This window comes from Saimiri boliviensis, chromosome 4 (genome assembly GCF_048565385.1).
Source record: "Saimiri boliviensis isolate mSaiBol1 chromosome 4, mSaiBol1.pri, whole genome shotgun sequence".
NCBI lineage: Eukaryota > Metazoa > Chordata > Mammalia > Primates > Cebidae > Saimiri > Saimiri boliviensis.
In genome coordinates, this window is record NC_133452.1 from 11,166,907 (window position 1) to 11,187,109 (window position 20,203).

At 43.0% G+C, this 20,203-nt stretch overlaps 1 long non-coding RNA gene across 3 annotated transcripts; it reads right to left on the reverse strand.

Annotated features, from left to right (window-relative positions):
- Positions 1–1,754: 1,754 nt before the first annotated feature.
- LOC141584231 (uncharacterized) lies at positions 1,755–20,087 on the reverse strand. Of its 3 annotated transcripts, XR_012517142.1 has the most exons (4): positions 18,652–20,087; positions 17,541–17,777; positions 10,772–10,864; positions 1,755–2,963 (listed from the first exon to the last, which is right to left on the reverse strand). It is a non-coding gene; the product is annotated as an uncharacterized LOC141584231 (long non-coding RNA). The 3 variants fall into 3 exon arrangements; XR_012517141.1 differs by lacking the exon at positions 1,755–2,963 and having other exon boundaries at positions 10,224–10,864; XR_012517143.1 differs by lacking the exons at positions 1,755–2,963; positions 10,772–10,864 and adding an exon at positions 10,871–12,122.
- Positions 20,088–20,203: the final 116 nt, after the last annotated feature.

Sequence of the window (20,203 nt, forward strand, 5' to 3'; positions counted from 1 at the left end):
ACCCCTACCTTCATCATGTTTCCCAAAATTTTCAAATCCCACCCTTTTACCTGGTCTTTGAGACCTTCCCCTAGAGCAGTAGCACCCAGTACCCAGTCCATGGTCTAGGCATCAGGGACCCCTGCCCTAGGGTACATCTATTTGTTCCTGGTTCTTGGAGTCACTGCCACAGCCACTGTCATTATTCCCTGATGTGGCCCCTCACAGGCTTGCATTGATGCATGTAGGCCAGCCCTCCCTCACTGACCCCGAACGCTATTACCCTGGGGCAGCTCCTACACAGGTGCAGAGCTGATGCACACCTGGGCCTTCATTCCAGTTCCCTACCTGGAATGCCTACACAGTCCACACACCCTGCTACCAGACCTTCGCAACCAGGAAGACATCTTGTCTCAAGAATTATCTCTGGGCCAGGCACAGTGGCTCACGCCTGTAATCCCAACACTGTGGGAGGCCAAGACAGGCAGATCACCTGAGGTTGGGGGTTTAAGACCAGCCTGACCAACACGGAGAAACCCTGTCTCTACTAAAAATACAAAATTAGCCAGGCGTGGTGGCAGATGCCTGTAATCCCAGCTACTCAGGAGGCTGAGGCGGGAGAATTGCTTGAACCTGAGAGGGGAAGGTTTTGGTGAGCCGAGATCGAACCATTGCACTCCAGCCTGGGCAACAAGAGCAAAACTCCGTCCCCATCCCCCCCAAAAAAATTTTTTTAAGTTAGCTAGGTGTAGGAGCACACACCTGTAATCCCAGCTACGCAAGAGTCTGAGGCAGGAGAATTGCTTGAACCTGGGAGGTGAAGGTTGTGGTGAGCCGAGATCGCACCACTGTACTCCAGTCTGGGCAACAAGGGCGAAACTCTGTCCCCTCGCCAAAAAAAATTTTTAAAAGTTAGCCAGGTGTGGTGGCGCACACCTGTAATGCCAGCTACCCAAGAGGCTGAGGCAGGAGAATTGCTTGAACCTGGGAGGTGGCGGTTGCAGTGAGCCGAGATTGCGCCACTGCACTCCAGCCTGGGTGACAGAGCTAGCTTCCACCTCAAAAAAGAAAAAAAGAAAAGAATTACCTCTGATACCTAAAGCGCTCACAGACCCCACTTCCCTCTCTTTCTCTTTTGTACCCTACATTTTAATGTCTTCAATTTTTTCCTGTTTCTCTCCTCCCAGTGGACTATACCTTCTTTAAAGGTGAGAAATGGGTCTCCTTTCTCTTTGTATTTTCCAGTACAAAAAAACTTCCTGACAGGCATATGTTAAACATTCACTATGTGTTTGTTGAATTAATGAAAAAATAAAGAAATAAATAAACTAATACTCAATAATTCAACCAAGAAAATATAACGGGGTCCCCTACATGTAATGCATCACTTACACCTCAGCTTTATATAAAACTTTCTCCAAACTAGAATCACTCATCCTCTCTCCACCACTTCCTTCAAAATTCACCAACTTCAAAGTCTCCGTAATTTAACCCTTCCCCTTTGATCCTTTTTTTTGCCATCTTCCAGATTCCACACTCCTCAGGAGCAGGCTTAAGGCCTTATCTTTCTCTTATTTTAAGTGTTTGCTTGGTTCCTTTTTGTGTCAGGTACTATAACTAGATGGGGAAAAGTTTTTTGTTTTTTTCTTGTTTTTTTTTTTTTTTTTTTTTTTTTTTTTTGGGGACAGAGTTTCGCTCTTGTTACCCAGGCTGGAGTGCAATGGCGCGATCTCGGCTCACCGCAACCTCCGCCTCCTGGGTTCAGGCAATTCTCCTGCCTCAGCCTCCTGAGTAGCTGGGATTACAGGCACGCACCACCATGCCCAGCTAATTTTTTGTATTTTTAGTAGAGACGGGGTTTCACCTTGTTGACCAGGATGGTCTCGATCTCTTGACCTCGTGATCCACCCGCCTCGGCCTCCCAAAGTACTGGGATTACAGGCTTGAGCCACCGCGCCCGGCGTTTTTTTCTTGTTTTTAATTTATCTTGTAATTTTCACAACTTCACAAGATGAGTATTAATACCCATGTTTTAATGGATGAGAAGGATAAGTAACTTGCCCAAGATCACACAGCTAATGAAAGACGGAGCTGACATTTTAACATAGGCTACTGTATTCTGAAGACACGCTCTTCTCTTTTCTCCATTCCAGCATAGGGGAAAGAGGATAAATATTCTAGGCTGGATACTTCCTTTATGTTCTTTCTGTAATAGATCTGTTATATTTTACACCATCAAGTATTTTTAAAACCACAGAATAGGTTCAGCAAAATGAGTGAAGCTCATCTTTGATCAAAGGTAAAGGCAAAGAAACTCCTGGCTTCAAATTAAAACCCCATTTTTGCAAATGTAATTTTATGACCCAAGACTAATTTTTCCTGAGTTTTTTAACTTTAAAACATCAAAGCGCAGTGGCTACAGAAGGAAGGTAGTCAAGGAGCTGCACCCAGGAATGACATTGTATTACCACAAGCCTTAATGCAACAGGCCAAATTCATTTCGAAAAGGTATTCACTTCTTAGATCCTGTGAAAAAACAACTTTTATTTTCAAGAATAGAAACAGTTAAGGGTTTTTTACATCTTCTTACAAGAAATTTCCATCCATTGGCTTTAAATTTTACTTTTCATTCAAAAGCACAGCATGTTTTTATATTGAAAACTTCCTAGGAAAATGAGAGCCATTTTCTCACACTCTGAATCATGGTTTTACTTTGACTAGGTAGACAGCAGGCACCCTCAAACTCTTGCTAGAGAGAGTCACTGAAACCTTTTCGGTTAAAAGGAAATGATTGGTAAATAGCTTTTCTGAATCTGACTTCTTCTGTAGGAAATGCAAAAACAGAGAACCTACAATTCTAAATAGCCACGTCAGATTCACATAACAACTTTGTGGGAAAAACAAGGATCGATTTGAAAGCGAGGCTCCTTCAGATCAGACGGAGGTTTTGAGGGGCCCCATGTCCTTATAATTTTGGAGGCTCTCTATAAAAAAAGAAGGCAAACTTACAAATGCAAATTTAATCATAAACACAAATATGTATTTAGAACAAAAAATCATAAAGTATAAATTTAATAAGGCTGACAAATACAGCAAACTAAATTTTTCAACAAAATATGAAATAACATTTTTATTAACTGCCTGACACATTTCTGTAATGTTCCCTTTCCTACCATTTTTAGTTGCATACTCTTTTAAAACACTTTTTTTCCCTAAAAATAAAGATCTAAACTTGTTTTCTATACAAGAATAAAAGTTGTTTTTCCTTTACCTTGGCTAAAATTTGGAGTTCTTTCTAACATTAATAGCTTAGAATAATTTATTTCAGCTTCTCAACTCATTATTGCTAATGTCATGTAAATTTTTAGAATGACTGTCTAACTTGGAGAAATCTCTGTGAAGTGTTTTCCATATAAGAGCTGTGAAATCTGGAAAAATATCTGCAGACTGCTAGTTCTGTACATTTCCAATGTTTCTCTACTACCTACATACTGCCTGTGTTAGGACCTGTAAAAAGTGTTCTTCTTATAGTACACATCACAAGCCTAGTGAGTAGGCACAGTGGCCAGTAAAACTATCTCTGAAAGCCCCTCTCACCCCAGGATAGTTTACAAATAACTTACCTACTAAAGGAAGTGACTGCAAACCACATAAGTAAATCCCACTGCTATGGCCTGAATGTTTGGGTTCCCTCAAGATTTTTAGGTTGAAATCTAACCCCTAAGGTGATGGTATTAGGAGGGAGGACACCTGGGAGGATGATGAGGTCATGAGGTTGGGGCCCTCATGAATAAGATTAGTGCCCTATGGAAGAGATCTGAGAAAGACCCCTCATCTCTTCTACCACGTGAGGGACACAGAGAAAAGGTGCCATCTGTAACCAGAAAAGGGGCCCTCATCAGACACCAAATCTGCTGGTGCTATGATCTTGGACTGCCCAGCCTCCAGAACTGTAAGAAATAAATTTATGTTGTTATAAGCCACCCAGTTTATAGGATTTTTGTTATAGCAGCCAAAATAGACTAAGACATTCACTGAAATCAAATTTAATATATTCATAAGTCAACTTTCCTTAGCCTAGTCCTAAAATCCCCATGGCCACTCCAGGGCCAGTAAACAAGGTAAGTCAGCATGAAAAGAGACATAATTGTGGTTGAAATATTTTTTGCAGCCAGGCATGGTGGCTCATGCCTGTAACCCTAGCAGGAGGCCAAGGTAGGAGGATTACTTGAGCCCAGGAACTTGAGGCCATCCTGAACAACATAAGGGAGACCCTGTGTCTAGAAAAAAAATTAATAAATAAATTATCCAGGCCTGGTGGTGCGCTCCTGTGGCCCCAGATACTCAGGAGGCTGAAGTGGGAGGATTCCATGAGCCCAGGGGTTCAAAGCTGCAATGAACTATGATCACACCACTGCGCCCCAGCCTGGGTGACAGAGCAAGACTCAGTCTCTCTCTCTCTCTCTCTCTCTCTCTCTCTCTCTCTCTCAGACAGATAGTATTATACATAGATTATATATGTAAGATATATTTATATATAGATTATATATATTTACATATAGATATATAGATATATTTATATATTTAATCTATATATAGATTATATGTTATATATATTTATATATATTTATGTAATCTATATAGATATATTTATATATGTAATCTATATATAGATTATATGTTATATATATTTATATATATTTATGTAATCTATATATCTATTTATAATATAGATATATATCTACATATAATATATAATATAAAATATAAACATGTATATTATATAATATCTATATAATATATACCTATAATAAATGTCTTATATGTATTCATACACTATTGGCTCTATTTCTGGAGATTCCAAATACATTGTTTAAGTCACTAATTTTGGAGGTGGGCAAATGGCTAGTTATATATATAATAATATATAAATAGGGAGAGAGAGATTTATATATATATTTATATATAGTTTTTTGCAAGTTTTACAAAGCCCCATGAGCATGTGAATCCATTTTGACACTTGCCAAAGCCTTAGCCCTGAGTAAATGAGAGGCCTGAACTCAAGCTGCGTTCACTTGACAGTAAAAGCCACTTCTGAGCTTCCTAGCATTTTATGCCCTTAATCTCCCACTAATAATCAGCGGTAATCACAACCACAGACTATAAACCACACTGTGGAGAAGGGAGGCAAAGTGAGGCTCACCAGGCCCTGGCATCACACACTGGATTTGGGGTTCCATGTGTGTCTGCATGTATGCATGCATTTGCTTCTCCCAGCACTGAATAAGACTCCGCTCATAACACATTGCAAACTGAACTCAGAGCTACTCCCCAGCGGAGTGGGGCCCAGGGCAGGTACCCTTTCCACTGCCCATGGTGGCTCTTCCAGCCTTCTTTTCCTCATCATAATAAGGGTGATACATACTCATTAGAGAAAAAGAGAAGCAGATGGGATTTTTTAAATTGCCTGTAGTCACATTACCTAGACAAAATCATGGAAAGACTTTGGTATATTTTCATGTTTCATGGGCCAAAGGAATTGAAAACATTAAATTAAATCAAATCTATTGCTCTCATTATTAAAGAAATGTATGTTCCCCATCAAAAATATGAAAAATATTGAAAACTATAAAAGAAACTAAAAAGCATCTGCATGTGTTGGCGAGCACTGTTGGAACAGAGGGCCATCGACGGCATGGTTTAACAATAGAAATGTTTTGCCTCACAGCTCCGAAGGCCAGAAGTACAAGATCAAGGTGTTGGCAGGCTCGGCTGGTTCCTTCCGAGGGCTGTGAGGGAAGGGTCTGTTCCACACCTCACTCTAGATTCTGGTGCTGTACTGGCAATCTTTGGCACCCCTTCGTTGACAGCATTACCCTGACCTCTGCCTTCATCTTCACAGGGTGTCCCCCCAGTGTCCAAATTTCCCCTTCTTATAAAGACACTGGTTATATTGGATTTGAGGCCCACCCCACTCCAGTATGACCTCATTCTAACTTAATTACACCCACAAATGCACGATTTCCAAATGAAGTCGCATTCTGAGGTAGTGGGGGTTACAATTTCAACAAATGAATTTGGAACGGGGTGGGGGAACACAGTTTAACACAGAACACCATCCCAAATCCTATGAGCCAAAGAAAACGGATGTCAGCAAGTTATTACTAGGTCGTTTTTGAAAATTATGGCCAGAAATTCTTTTGTTACTCTGCTCATTGAGGTTGGGGTCTATGTCCCTCTTTCTCTGAATCTGGGCAAGCTGGTGACTGCTCTGTTCAGCAATCCTAGTATTCAAGACAGGACAACCCAGGTACCAGGCAGGGGAATGAAAGAGCTTCCAGATGTTTCCAAGCCCCAGCTACCAAGTCATCCCCAGCTTGAGTCTTACTGAGCTGAAGTTCCAGACACCAGGTGATAAAGACAAACCCTCCCTCCTGTGCCTTGTTGAAATTCCAGATCCACAGAACCCTTGAGTACAATAATTGCATATTGTTTGTGATTGTTAATTTTATGTCTAGACCACAAGATACCTAAATACTTAGATAAACCTTAGTCTGGATGTGTCTGTAAAGGTGTTTGGTTGAGATGAATACTGGAATCATGGACTGAGTGAAGCAGATGGCCTTCCCCAGGGTTCCTTCCCCAGTCCATTGCAGGCCAGAATAGAATGAAAGGCCGGGTAAGGAAGAATCTGCTCCTTCTGCCTGACTACTGGAGCTGGGACATCAGTCTTCTCCTGCCCTCAAACTGGGGCTTACCCCATCAGTGCCCCTGGTTCTCAGGCCTTTCAGCTCAGATGGGAACTACTCCACCAGCTTCCCTGGGTCTCCAGCTTACAGATGGCACATTATGGGACTTCTCAGCTTCCACAATCCATGAGCCAATTCCTCATAATAAATTGCCTATAATAAGGTCTTATAATATATTTATTCACACACTATTGACTCTGTTTCTGAAGGTTCCAAATACATGGTTTAAGTCAGTAATTTCAGAGGTGGGTGGAAGGGTAGTTACCCAGCAATAGTTATATTGTAATATTTCTAGTCAGAAATACTTTAATTCTTATATTAATATTATCATTCTTAGTCTTTTTTCTGCGCCTTTAAAAATATATCTCTGACTAAAGTGAGTCACTAACTTCTTAGATCAAAAGGAAATGATAAATAATTTCTCTGATTCTGAGATTTACTTTAAGAAATATAGAAAAACAGGTCAGTCTCACTTCTAAACATTTGCTGTATATAAGCATAATCAGTATACTGACTCCAGCCATAGGTAACTCAGGGACATTCACAAGTCCCAGGTGAAGCTTTCTGACTCAGTGGCTGCTTAGACATTATGATTCTTTCCTGATTAAAAGTCAGAGTAATCAAGTAAACATTGAAGTCTCAAAGATGCAGAAAACAGCTAACACTGTAGCTCACGCCTATAATCCCAGCACTTTGGGATACTAAAGCGGAAGGATTACTTGAGTCCAGGAGTTCAAGAGCAGACCCTGGGCAACAGAGCGAGACTCTTGTCTCTTTTTTCAAAAAAAAAATACACAGAAAACGTGTGAGGCTCTTGGTGATGCAAATGGTGAATACGATGAACTACACAGCTCTGGTGTTAAGACAGGGGGAGTGTTTGGTTCTTCTTAGCATTGGCTGTCAACTGTGTAAATAGTTCAGCCAATATTAATAGATCCTGGAGCCAAATCAGGTTCACATAGTCATCATGACATTTCTTCTGAAACATGAGGTAAAGCACTTGGTGCAAGAAATCCACTTTCCCTGAAGTGAGGGAAACCTTAAGAGGAGCAGCTCAGGGAGGTTCCTGCAGGCCAAGCTGCAGCCCCTGGCCGTGGAACGATCCAGACCACACAGAGGCCAATCAAACACCTGTGTGTGGGTCCAGCATGAACAAGCCTCGTCTTGAAGTCCCTGTGGATCACGATCTCTTCATTACTCAGATCTTCATTGTGAATGCTCTTTCAGGTAGTAGATCTTTGAGATGTGTTAATGAAGGGATGGGACGGTGTATGGTACCAGGCCTTGCAAATCTGAAAGTATATGCTGTTGCCTTGAAAAACAACAGACTTAGTTGAGCATGAGGTTGTTCCCAACATTTCCCCCTGAAAACTCGATCACATGTGGTTTCGTCATCTTCTGATCTTTGGTGTTGCTAAAAAAAAAAGCTTATGGCCAGAGGGATTTTTGTTCCTGCATAGGAAACTTACTTTTTTCTATCCGAATGTTCCTAATGGTCTATTTCTTATATCTCTGTAACGTGAAAATGTTGTCACTCTTTTTTCTTGGAATGTGGTGGATTCTTTTCTCTCTCTTCACGAAATTTTTATTTTTTTGTAGAGATGGGGATCTCACTATGTTGCCCAGACTGGTTTCAAACTCGTGGCTTCAAGCGATCTTCCGGTCTCAGCCTCTCCAATTACTGGGATCCAAAGAATTGGGATCAAGTGGCAACATAGTAAAGTGGAAAGAACCCAAAACTTCTATTCTGACCTGGGTTGAAATCCCAGTTTTGCGATTTACTTGCTGTATGACTGAGTTACTTAACTTTCCTTGTTTCCTCTTTTGTAAAATGGACCTAATATACCACAGAGCAGGGGTTCTCAACATTGTCACTACTGACATGTTAGGCCAAATCATGCTTTGCTGTGAGGGCAGTCTTAGGCACTATAGGATGTTTAACAACGTCCCTGCACTGTACCCACTAAAAGCCAGTAGCAACCTCTTTTATTTGTGACAACCAAAAATGTCTCTAGACATTGCCAAATATCTCCTAGGAAAAAACCATGCCATTTGAGAACCACTGCTACAGGGCAGCAATGAGAACTCAACTGAGATAATAATAGGTCAAGTGGCTGAAACGATGTAGATCTTCAGCTCCCCTTTGGTCCCTTCAGTTCTCCTTCCTCTCTTAGGTCGCCTTCTTTCCCCTTTCTGAAAGTTCTTCCTCTTTCACTCCTGCTGTCGATACTGCCCCTTCCCTGAGTCACTCCTCTCTTGCTGGAGCAACGGCTGTTCTCCGCCATCACCTTCACTGCCTACTGGGTTTCTGGCCCTTTTTCTTTTCTTTCTTTCTTTTTTTTTTTTTTTTTTTTTGGAGCCTTGCTCTATCATCTAGGCTGGAGTGCAGTGGTGCAATCTTGGCTCGCTGCAACCTCCACCTCCTGGGTTAAAACTATTCTCCTGCCTCAGCCTCCCATGCAGCTGGGATTACAGGTGCCCGCGACCACGTCTGGCTAATTTTCGTATTTTTAGCAGAGACAGGGGTTTCGCCATGTTGGCCAAGCTGGTCTCGAACTCCAGACCTCAAGCAATCCCCCTGCTAGCCTCCCAAAGTGCTGGGATTACAGGCGTGAGCCATCACGCCCAGCCCTGTGGTGGATTCTTTTGATCTTCATCTTTGAGTTATTTTCAGCACAAGAAACACTTGTTTAATTAGGTCTTCAGTTGTTGCTTCTATTTTCCCACAGGAACACCTAAGATTCTTGCCATGAATCATTGTTCCCTCTCCTAGATAGCGCTCATCTTCTCCCACGCTGGGCCAATATTTTTAATCCTTTTATCTGCATTCTGGGAACATCCCTTAGGTGGGTTTTTCACATCCCTTTGTAGAGATGGGGTTTTACCATCTCTACAAAGATGTTGCCATGTTGCCCAGGCCGGTCTCAAACTTCTGGCTCAAGCAATCCTCCTGCTTTGGCCTCCTAAAGTGCTGGGATTACATCTTCAAGCTATTTTGCACAACGTCCTAGGTTTTTCCTCACCTCTAGGGCTTCACCACGGTATTCTTTGGTCGTAAACACCCCCCACCATCGTGTCATTTCATTTGGCAGACTCCTGCATCTTCACATGGTCTGCGCTTCAGCTTTCACGCAGGAAGCTTGCCATGACCTGGAGGACAGCTCGGAGTCCTCGTGCTTCTGTTGTGCCCTGCCACCCCTATTATCATGCACTTTGCACTGAACTGGAAATGCCAGTTCCCTTGTCTGGTACCTCACTAGATTCTGAGAGGATAAGAACCATGGCAATTTTATTCAACATTGTATCCTCAGTCCCTAACACCGTTGCTGGCACGTGGTAAGCATCAAAAAATATTTTTGTTTATAATATCACTCTTTTTCAGTCACATCCATCTTCTTGCATTTTAAGAATTCTCTGCATTGCTTTATTCAAAGGTGGTACCAAACAGCATCTTTAGGGATGCCAATGCCAATGAGTTTCACTTTTAAAGCTCTGTCTTCCTCTGATTATCCAAATGTGCGTTCCCTTCTCCTATATTCAGCATTTTTTCATAGGTTTTATGTTTCTCCTCACCTCCTCCTCCAATAAATGGAACAGATCCAGACCTGGTGCCCACCAACAGACACACATCACATTGTCCTTGGCCTCACTCTGTCTACCTGGGTGCCTGTCAACCTCTTCTTGAAGCTGTAAAACAGACTGCAATGCCCAGCTCCCAGCTCCCTCCCATTTCCATCTACAAAGACCAATCCACGGGACATGACCTGTCCCACTGCCATGGGTATTTAGTTAGAACTGACGAAATCCCAACTTCAGTCAATGCCACTTGAAACCCAGGAGTCCCCAGTACTGTCATTTTAAATGAATCCCAGGAACAAGGTCATAATTTTGATAATTTTAGCAGGCATTCTTAGAACATACTTCAGAAGCCTTATTTGTGGCCTATATATTATATCAGAATTTCATCTTAAGCCAATCTTGTGTAGAAAATTGTATAATCCTGTTAATGTCTTTGTTTTCTGCCGCTATAATCAAGAACTCACCTTTGTTCTTTGGAGCACTGACCCTGTTTCTCTGGAGTCTTTTCCTCCTGAATTGGCCACTCCCAGCTTTTCTCTTGAATAAACTACTTAAAACTGGAATAAAATAAAATTGAAAATAGAAAAATTAGCTGGGCATGGTGGCAACTACCTGCAGTCTAAGCTACTCTGGAGGCTGAGGCAGGAGGATGGCTTGAGCCTAGGAGGTTGCGACTGCAGTGAGTCGTGATTTTGCATCACTGCTCTCCAGCCTGGGTGAGAGAGTGAGACCCTGTAAAGAAAGAGACAGAGAGAGAGAGAGAGAGAGAGAGAGAGAGAGAGGAAGAAAGGAAGAAAAGAAGGAAAACAAAGACATGCAGACTCAAGGATATTAAACTGTTTCAGAACATGTGAGTTTTATTTTTCAAAACCAGAAGGTTAGCATTAACTGACAATGGCTTTCATAAATTTAAAATTGATATTCTCTCCATCAAAATCAAGGTAATTCTACATCTACTTCTCCAGCCCCAGCTTCTCACCTTCTCAGACTATGGGATGTTGTCATGCAGGTACCCTACAATCATAATATCAAAATGTTCCCCACAAGGTAGAGGAAGCAAGTGGGGGGCCAAAGAGAATAAAGGCATCAGATAAAAGCAAACGGGAATGAAGGGTACACATGCTGCCCTCATGCCAATCCCGGATTTCAGCAATGCCTGAAGCCCGCCCACAATGCTGCCATTCCTGAAGGCACAGGAACCACCCCCATAAACTTCAAAACATGCCCTTTTGCCAAGCAAATTCAAATTGGATTTCTCCCTCACGCAACTGGGAGTCCGCACTAACACGACTGCTATACATAATACCACATTACTATAAAGTTAGCTGCAGATAATTTGTATAAAATTTTTTAAATCTGATATTTATATGGCACTTCACAATTTTCTAAATTGTTACACACATTGTCTTTTTTGATATGCAAAAATAATTGCTTGAGATGGCTAGAACAGCATTTACTGTCTCTGTTTTTTTTGGGTTTGCTGTTGTTGTTGTTGTTGTTTTGGGTTTGTTGTGGTTGTGGTGGTGGTGGTTGTTTCAGATGGAGTTTTACTCTTGTTGCCCAGGCTGGAGTGCAATGGCACCGTCTCGGCTAACCGCAACCTCCACCTCCCAGGTTCAAGTGATTCTCCTGCTTCAGCTTCCCGAGTAGCAGGGATTACAGGCATGTACCAGCTAATTTCGTATTTTTAATAGCGATAGGGTTTCTCCATGTTCGTCAGGCTGGTCTCAAACTCCCAACCTCAAGTGATCCACCCACCTCGACCTCTGGAAGTGCTGGATTATAGGCGTGAACCACCACACCCCGCCACTATGTCTGGTTTTAAAACAACAACAAAATAAGACAAAGAATAATGTAAATTTTGCATGAGGTCACACAGCTAGTGAGAACAAAACAGGAGATGAACTCAAAGCTTCTGACTCCAAATCCAATACTCTAAACCCAGAACTCCGGTCTTCTGATTGCTAGCCAGTGTTCCATGTGCCACTTGAAAGCTATGCGCATTTGTTAAACATACTAGAGACTGTGTTTTGAAAGAAAACCTTTCCACCACGTAAATAATTGCCAACTAGTTGGCCTATTTTATTTTGGTTTTCTTTTTGTTTTGAGACAGGGTCTCTTTCTCTGTCGCCCAGGCTGGAGTGCAGTGACGTGATCTCACAACCTCTACCTCCCGGGTTCAAGCAATTCTACCACCTCAGCCTCCCGAGTAGCTGGGATTACAGGTGCCTGCACCACATCTGGTTAATTTTTATATTTTCATAGAGATGGCATTTCACCATGTTGGCCAGGCTGGTCTTGAACTCCTGACCTCAGGTGATCCGCCCACCTCAGCTTCCCAAAGTGCTAGGATTACAGGCATGAGCCACTGTGCCAGGCCAAGTTGGCCTACTTTGCAAATGTGATTTTTTAAAATAGTATTACCCTAATATAAGGGATACCCGAGCTGCAATTATTTCACTTACTAGAAGCTAATGAAGCATTAGTGACACCTTGTGGTTTCATCAGACGAAGCAAGCAGGAATTCAGACTTCCTGGGTCAAGGCTTGCACACGGAGGCCTGACAAAAACCTCATGTGCTTAACTGCTTCTTATGTCACAAGGTTACCTTCTCAGGCCTTTTCTACGACTCAATTGAAGGCAGCCACTCATGCCCATGCCCCCAGCCACCACAAAGCTTTTGTTCTGTTTTCACCAAAGATTTTATCATTCTGTAAAACTTTTCTTTTTTTCTTCTTTGGTTTATTTGCCTATTGTCTGCTTCCCTAGATAGGACAAAAGCTTTATCTATCCCAAGCTCCTACAATATTTCTCAGTACAAGGAAGGTGCTTAGTGTCTGTTAAATAATGAACTATTGTAAGTTCTCCCTTGCATTCTCTTGCTGATATGGTTTGGATCTGTGTCCCCATCCAAATCTCATGCCAAAGGGTAATTCCCAATGTTGGAAGTGGGCCTGGTGGGAGGTGATTGGATCATGGAGGTGTTTTTCATGAATGGTTTAGTGCCATCCATTTGATACCGTCCTCAGGATAGTGAGTGAGTTCAGTTTTGTTGTTGTTGTTTGAGGCATCTCACTGTTGCCCAGGCTGGAGTACAGTGGTGTGATCTCGGCTCACTGCCACCTCTGCCTCCCGGGTTCAAGTGATTCTCCTGCCTCAGCCTCCCCAGTAGCTGGGATTATAAGCATGTGCCACCATGCCCAGCTAACTTCTGTATTTTAGTAGAGACAGGGTTTTACCGTGTTAGCCAGACTGGTTTTGGACTCCTGACCTAAAGGATCTGCCCACCTTGGCCTCCCAAAGTGCTGGGATTACAGGCATGAGCTACCAAGCCTAGCCAAGATCTGGTTGTTGAAAAGCATGTAGCACCACCCCTTCTCCCTCTTGCTCCTGCTTCTGCCATGTAAGACACCTCACTCCACCTTTGCCTTCCACCATGATTAGAAGCTTCCTGAGGCCTCTCCAGAAACAGATGCCGCCATACTTCCTGTAGTCCACAGAACCATGAGCCAATAAAACTGCTTTTCTTTGTAAGTTACCCAGCCTCGGGTCTTTCTTTATGGCAGTATGATAACAGACTAATACATTTACCTATACTCAAAAACGTTTCCGAAGCCATAGCCATACACTCACCTTCTTCACACTGAAATGGAAAATAGGCTGCTGCTTCTTTTTTTGGATAAATTGTGTACCACTGCTATTCATTCATTCCAAAAACTATTATAACCAAACATTAAGTGATATGGTAGAGCTACAAATACAAATGGAACATGATCCCTACCCTCAAGGAACTCATGGCCTAATGGAAACAAACAAGTTAGCGAATCATTATAAAAACCCTGTGGCAAGTAAAAGAGTTGTGGCTGCAGACTGTATGAACCCAAGTTAGAATAATCAGAAACATCTTCCTGCAGAAAACAACAGGAGCTGAGGTTTAAAAGAGGAGAAGAAAGAAAATCCAGGGAAGAGACAAGGAAAAAGCATAAAGCACAAACACATTGTGGGAACATGATAGCTTGTGCGGTGGGACCGCAAGCACTCAGCTCTGCTGAGAAAAAAGTACCAGGCAGAAATTAGTGAGATGCCAGGTAGTGGTGGCCTTATAGCATAGTTTAAGAAACGTGAACTCATTAGGCAGTGGGTTGTGGAGCAAGCATGGTCAAAGCTGCATTTCTGTTAGATTGTTTTATGGTTTCAGAGAGGATCCAATTTAGATTATGGGGTTGGAATGCCGAGGTCAAAGGCCGGTAGCACTAGGAAGGATACAAACAAGAGGATCCAGAATCAAGAAACACTGAGGAAGTAAAATGGACAGGATTTGGTGATTTAGGATGGGGAGAATGAGGGGAGGTGGAACAAGCAAAAGGGGCAAGAAATGAGGAATTTGGGAGTGGGAAGATGAGCATCGTAAGCCGAAGCTAAGTTCTAGAGTCCGGCAGTCAAGGGCTTAAGTATTGGACCTGTCACTCGCTTGCTCTATGACTTTGGTAAGTTACTTTAACTTCTCTAAATTTCGGTTCCTTGTAGATTAAATGGGAATATGATCAGAACCTACCTCATTGTTAGACTGAGACTGTTACAATAACTAAATGAAATCATGTATGTAAAGTGCTTAGCAAAGTGCCTGCTACACATCAGAAACACCTATTGATTAAAGAATTTTAAAATGGCCAGGCAAGGTGGCTCACACCTACGATCCCAGCACTTTGGGAGGCCAAGGCGGGCAGATCACAAGGTCAAGAGATCGAGACCAACCTGGCCAACATGGTGAAACCCTGTCTCAAAAAAAAAAAGAATTTTAAAATGATTATCTGACTATGTCTGTGGCCATATATCTACCTTTTCTATTCTTACTATGGATGAACTGTCCATGTTTCTAGGCAAGCCCAATCCCTCTACTTGTACAAAAGAGGCTGTCTCTTTTTGCCAACATCATTCCACCAATTCTTCCCTCCCTCCCACACCATCCATTCCGTCTTCTCTCCTGAATCACTTCTATAAACATATACACATACAGTCAATTCGCCCATTAACATATATTAAACCTTTTCTTGACTCAATTTCCCTTTAACTACCAACCCATTTCTTTTTTCTTTCCTTGAGTCATAAACCGCTCTTCTCCCACTCTTTTTGGGATCCATTGTAACTGAACTTTTTCTTCTATAACTTCATAAAAGTTGCCTTTTTTCAGATTGCCAATGACTTCTGTACTGCTAGACCCCCATTTGCTTGGTACATGTATAGCATTAGATATAGCTGACTACTCCTTTCTCCTTGAAACACTTTGATTACTTATCTCCCAGGTGACCAAACTTTCTGCATTTTCTACCATTTCTTTGGCCTCTTTTGCAGTCTCCTTTGATGATTTTTCCTCATCTTTTAAAACTCTAAAATATTAGAATGCTCCACGCCTTATCTCTCAACACTCCCTCTGTAATCTTATCAAGTATCATGGCTGTTGACTCAAAAATCCACTTCTCTAAACCAGACCAGTCTCCTGTAACTCTAGACTCTGTGTCCCGTTGTCTATTCAACATCTCCACTTGGATGACTAACATGCCTTCTAAGTTTAATGTGCCCCAGACCAAACTGCTAATGCTCACCCCAATAATGGCTCTTCCCCAGCATTCCCTATATCACTAAATGGCAACTCCATTCTTCTAAGTACTCTGGTCAACAACCTATCATGACCCTCTAGCTATAACTGAATAGTTTAAATTAAACCAGTCCTCTCATGGGAATAAGTATAATAGCTGAACATTTTAAAAAAGCACACATAACAAAAACTACACAGGCCATCTGAAGACACTGGAGAGCAACCAAGATGGTCAGGACATGAGAGACTGGGATCCCAGGGAGAAGACAGATACATAAAGTGATACAGAACTCCATTGCTTTCTCTTATTGGGGCATTTGCTGAGTTTTGTGTAGGGCATTTATGGCGAGCAGAAAGCAGTGGCCTAGAGGTATCAGGAACCTTTCAGATATGGGGAGATAAATAATTGGAGTTGAAGACTGCTGACAGGACTAGAAGGGACAAGATCCCAAAGAAAGGAGAATCATAGAAAAGCCAGTCTGACATTTTGCTCGGTTTTTCTCCTTGAAGTATTCGCTGAATTCTAAGCTGTAAAGGCACTGGAAATCAAGAAACCAAAGAGTTGCTAAATAGCTAAAATGCTAAGTGTATATTCCAGCAGTCTCACAGGGCTGGGAGTACAAAAATTGCAGTTCAAGGTCACCCAAAGATGGAAACCTATTAAATACCCCAGATGTTCATGTTGAGAAAGAATAGAAAGGCCTTGCTCTGGGATGAGACCAAACCAGAAAATAATCAGCCCTCATAAAATCTGAAACCCTGATTAAAGGTCATCTGTTGCTACTTTTAATTGCTTGCCAGAATAAAATTAAATCCTTTCTGCAGAAAGACAACACCAGCCACAGTCTCTATGCAGTTTTTGTTTGTGTGTTTTTGTTTTTGTTTTGTTTTTTTGCCTGAGACTCTGTGATTTTTTTGCCTGCACAATGTCCAACACACTGTCATTTAATTATAACAATCCCAGTCTAACAATGAGGTAGATTCTGATCAGAAACCTGAGCATCATCTCTTATGCCTTTCTTTCTCTTGTGCGCCATGTCACATCCAATCTGTTCTACCTTCAAAACTGAGCTGGGATCTAATCGCTTCACACCACTTTGAGCCCAGATCCAAGCCACTGTCACCAGCCTTACTGGGAGCAGCCTCCTATCTGGTCTCTCTGCTTCTGCCTTTGCCCCACTTCAGTCTATTCCCAACCAAGCAGCTAGAAAATAAAATTTTTAATCAAATTATGTCAAGCTTCTACTCAAAACCCTTCAGGGCCTTTTAACCCTGGAGTAAAACCTAAAGTCCTTGCACTGGCCTACTACACACACAATCCAGCCTCTGGCTTCACCTCCAATGCTCTTCCTTGTACTCACTCTGCTCTACTCACTCTTACTCCCATCCCCAATATGTCTTCCTGCTTTAGAACTCTGCAATGGCTGCTTCCTGGACCTGGACGTCTGTGCCAATTAGTCTCAAGTTTCATTTCTTTACCTCCTTCATGTCTTTCCTCAAATGTCACCTTCTCAATGAAGCCTCCTCTGACCACTATAAAATTGCTAGGTCTCCTATGCCCCTAGCACCTAGCCTTCTTTCCTGCTTTATTTTTCTCCTTAGCTATTATAATTATCTAACATATGTGATATACTCACTTCTCTTGTTTGTATGGCTCCTCCACCAGCATGTCGATTCTGTGAAGGCAGGAGTCTGAATCTGTTGTTTGGTTTTGTTTTTCACTGCTGTATCCTCACTAACACCAGGGGAGTGGAACAAGAAAAGAAGAGTGGTTGGCACATACTAGATACTCATAACTATTCGTTGAATGAATCATTCAGTTTCTGATCATCCAAGAGTTGTCCAGAAAACAGTCAGATATCCAGGGCTGTCACCTGAGGGAGAAGTCTAGGTTAGAGATACATACTTTGCTGTCCTGAGTATATAAGTGGTACTAGAAATCACAGCTGTGCAATGGGACGGCCCTGGGAGAAAGTAGAATACGAGAAACAGGCTGTGGACAAAAACTTGTACAAGAACCTATAGCGGCTATCAACTTCTTTATAAAGTTCACTGTGGTTGCTATGACACTATTGGTTACCCATTCAATACCATTCTATTCTGCCCCAACATCCTTCTAACAGAATTTGTTCTTCTCCTCCCTGGCCAAGTGTTTATTGAAGGTCCATAAAGACGGGTTACCTGGTCTAATCCAAATATGGTGATCTTATATAGCACCTAAGCGTAAATCAATGATATGATGTAAGCCTGGTCACTTGGGAGTTTACAAGGGGGCTTTGCTCTTCCAAAAAAGATAAAAGAGAATATACTTCTATTACTACCTTGTCAAAGCCAACAACACAGGTGACAGAGTGGAAAGGTGAGGGGAGAAAATGTGCTGTTGATAATGTGCTGAGCCCCCCCAAGTTAACGTCCAGGTTAACCAACCTGGGAGTGTGAAATAATGAATTCCTTATTATTTTAGCCACCTGGAATTGGTTTTCTGTTACTTGAGGGGGAAAAACATTCTAATTAACGCGTTAGTGTTTAGTGTTTCCACGATGCGGCACCAGCCTTTGTTTCTGTTGATATTTCTACAGCTCATCTATACAAACCCTGCTTAGTTCTCCAAATACACCTTGGGCTTTTTGGACCCTTGATCAAGCCATTCCGAATGCACTTCCCCCAAGAGTCTGGCCAGTTAAAACACTATCATTCATCAAACACAATTTAAATGTCACTTGCTCCTCTAGCCCCTTCAGAAGTTACCTCAAGGCCGGGTGCTCACGCCTGTAATCCCAGCACTTTGGGAGGCCGAGGTGGGTGGATCGCGAGGTCAAAAGATCGAGACCATCCTAGTCACATGGTGAAACCCCGTCTCTGGTAAAAATAGAAAAATTAGCTGGGCATGGTGGTGCATGCCTGCAGTCCCAGCTACTCAGGAGGCTGAGACAGGAGAATTGCTTGACAGAGGTTGCTGTGAGCCGAGATCGCACCACTGCACTCCAGCCTGGGTGACAGAACAAAAATAAGAAAGGGAAGGAAGGAAGGAAGGAAAAAAGCAGGAAAGGAGGGAGGGAGGGAGGGAGGAGAAAGGGAGGGAGGGAGAGAGGGAAGGAAGGAAGGAAGGAAGGAGAAAGGAAAAAGAAAAAGAAATTACCTCAAAATTAACTGATCAGACCTCAAATCTTTTGGCAGTGTTTTTACCTCTAGAATTTGCCATACACCCTTATGTTAGTTTTACTTACAAATGCCTACATCTGCCTCAGGACAGACACTTTAAAGCAGAGAACAGATACAGATCTTAATATAAAGGCTTACCATTTACGAGGCACAGCTCTAAGTATTAACAGTTTTAACCCTCAAGACAAAACCTAAAGAGATAAAATTCTTCTATTTCCACTACGTGGATTCGGAAAATGAAGCACAGAAACATTTAACTTGCCTGAGGTTACAGAGCTAGTACATTACAGGACCTGGATTCAAATCAAGACAGTCATTAGCTACATTGAAGGTGTAACTGCAAATGCAAATAACTCATCACAAGGGATACACACACTTCACTCATACAAGATCTTTAACACTGCTGGTAGGAAAGCCAAAGCGTCTGCGTTTTTAAGCGCAGCCCCGCCCCGCGATACTAGATTTATTCTTCAGAGCCTGGGGCCTGATAGATTAAGGCACGGGGGAACGATGCCTTTATATTTTTTCAAAAGTCAATAAACTGCCCACTTCTTTCCCAAAATGAGGTGTCTGTGGGGGCGGCCCTTGTCGCTCCGTGTGTCAAGGGTCCTCCGATTGCCAGCACACAGCGGCGAGCGGAGAAGGCAGGGGAGGAACTGCACAGACTCGGCCGCGGCGGGCGGCGGCGGCCCGCCCCTGGGGCGGGAAGAGCGGAGGTGCCGGAAGACACCCGGAAGCCCTTCCCCGCCCGGGCACGTAACAGAGCTGGGAGCCCGGCTGCCAGGGGCGTGCCATCGCGGGGCCAGCCTGGGAGCCCTGCGGCGCGGCGGCAGGAGAAACAGCAGAGGACGCCCTGGAAGAGCAGGAGCACGTGGGCCTGAGAGAATGGCGCCAACACCAGCCCTGCAAAGCCACATCCCAAAGCGGGGCCGGTGACAGCCACCGTGGCCCCGCAGACCTCAGAGAAGACGGTCAAGCCAGCCAAGGCCGCCTCCCTGGCCAGCGGGCTCCCAACGCGCAGGCGCACCTGCCGGGAAGGGACAGCTGGGCGGAGTCAAGAGCCGGAAGTGCCTGGCACCGCAACCCTTCCCGGGAAACCAGCGGACCGGAACTCCCCGGAGTTCCCGCCCCCAGACAG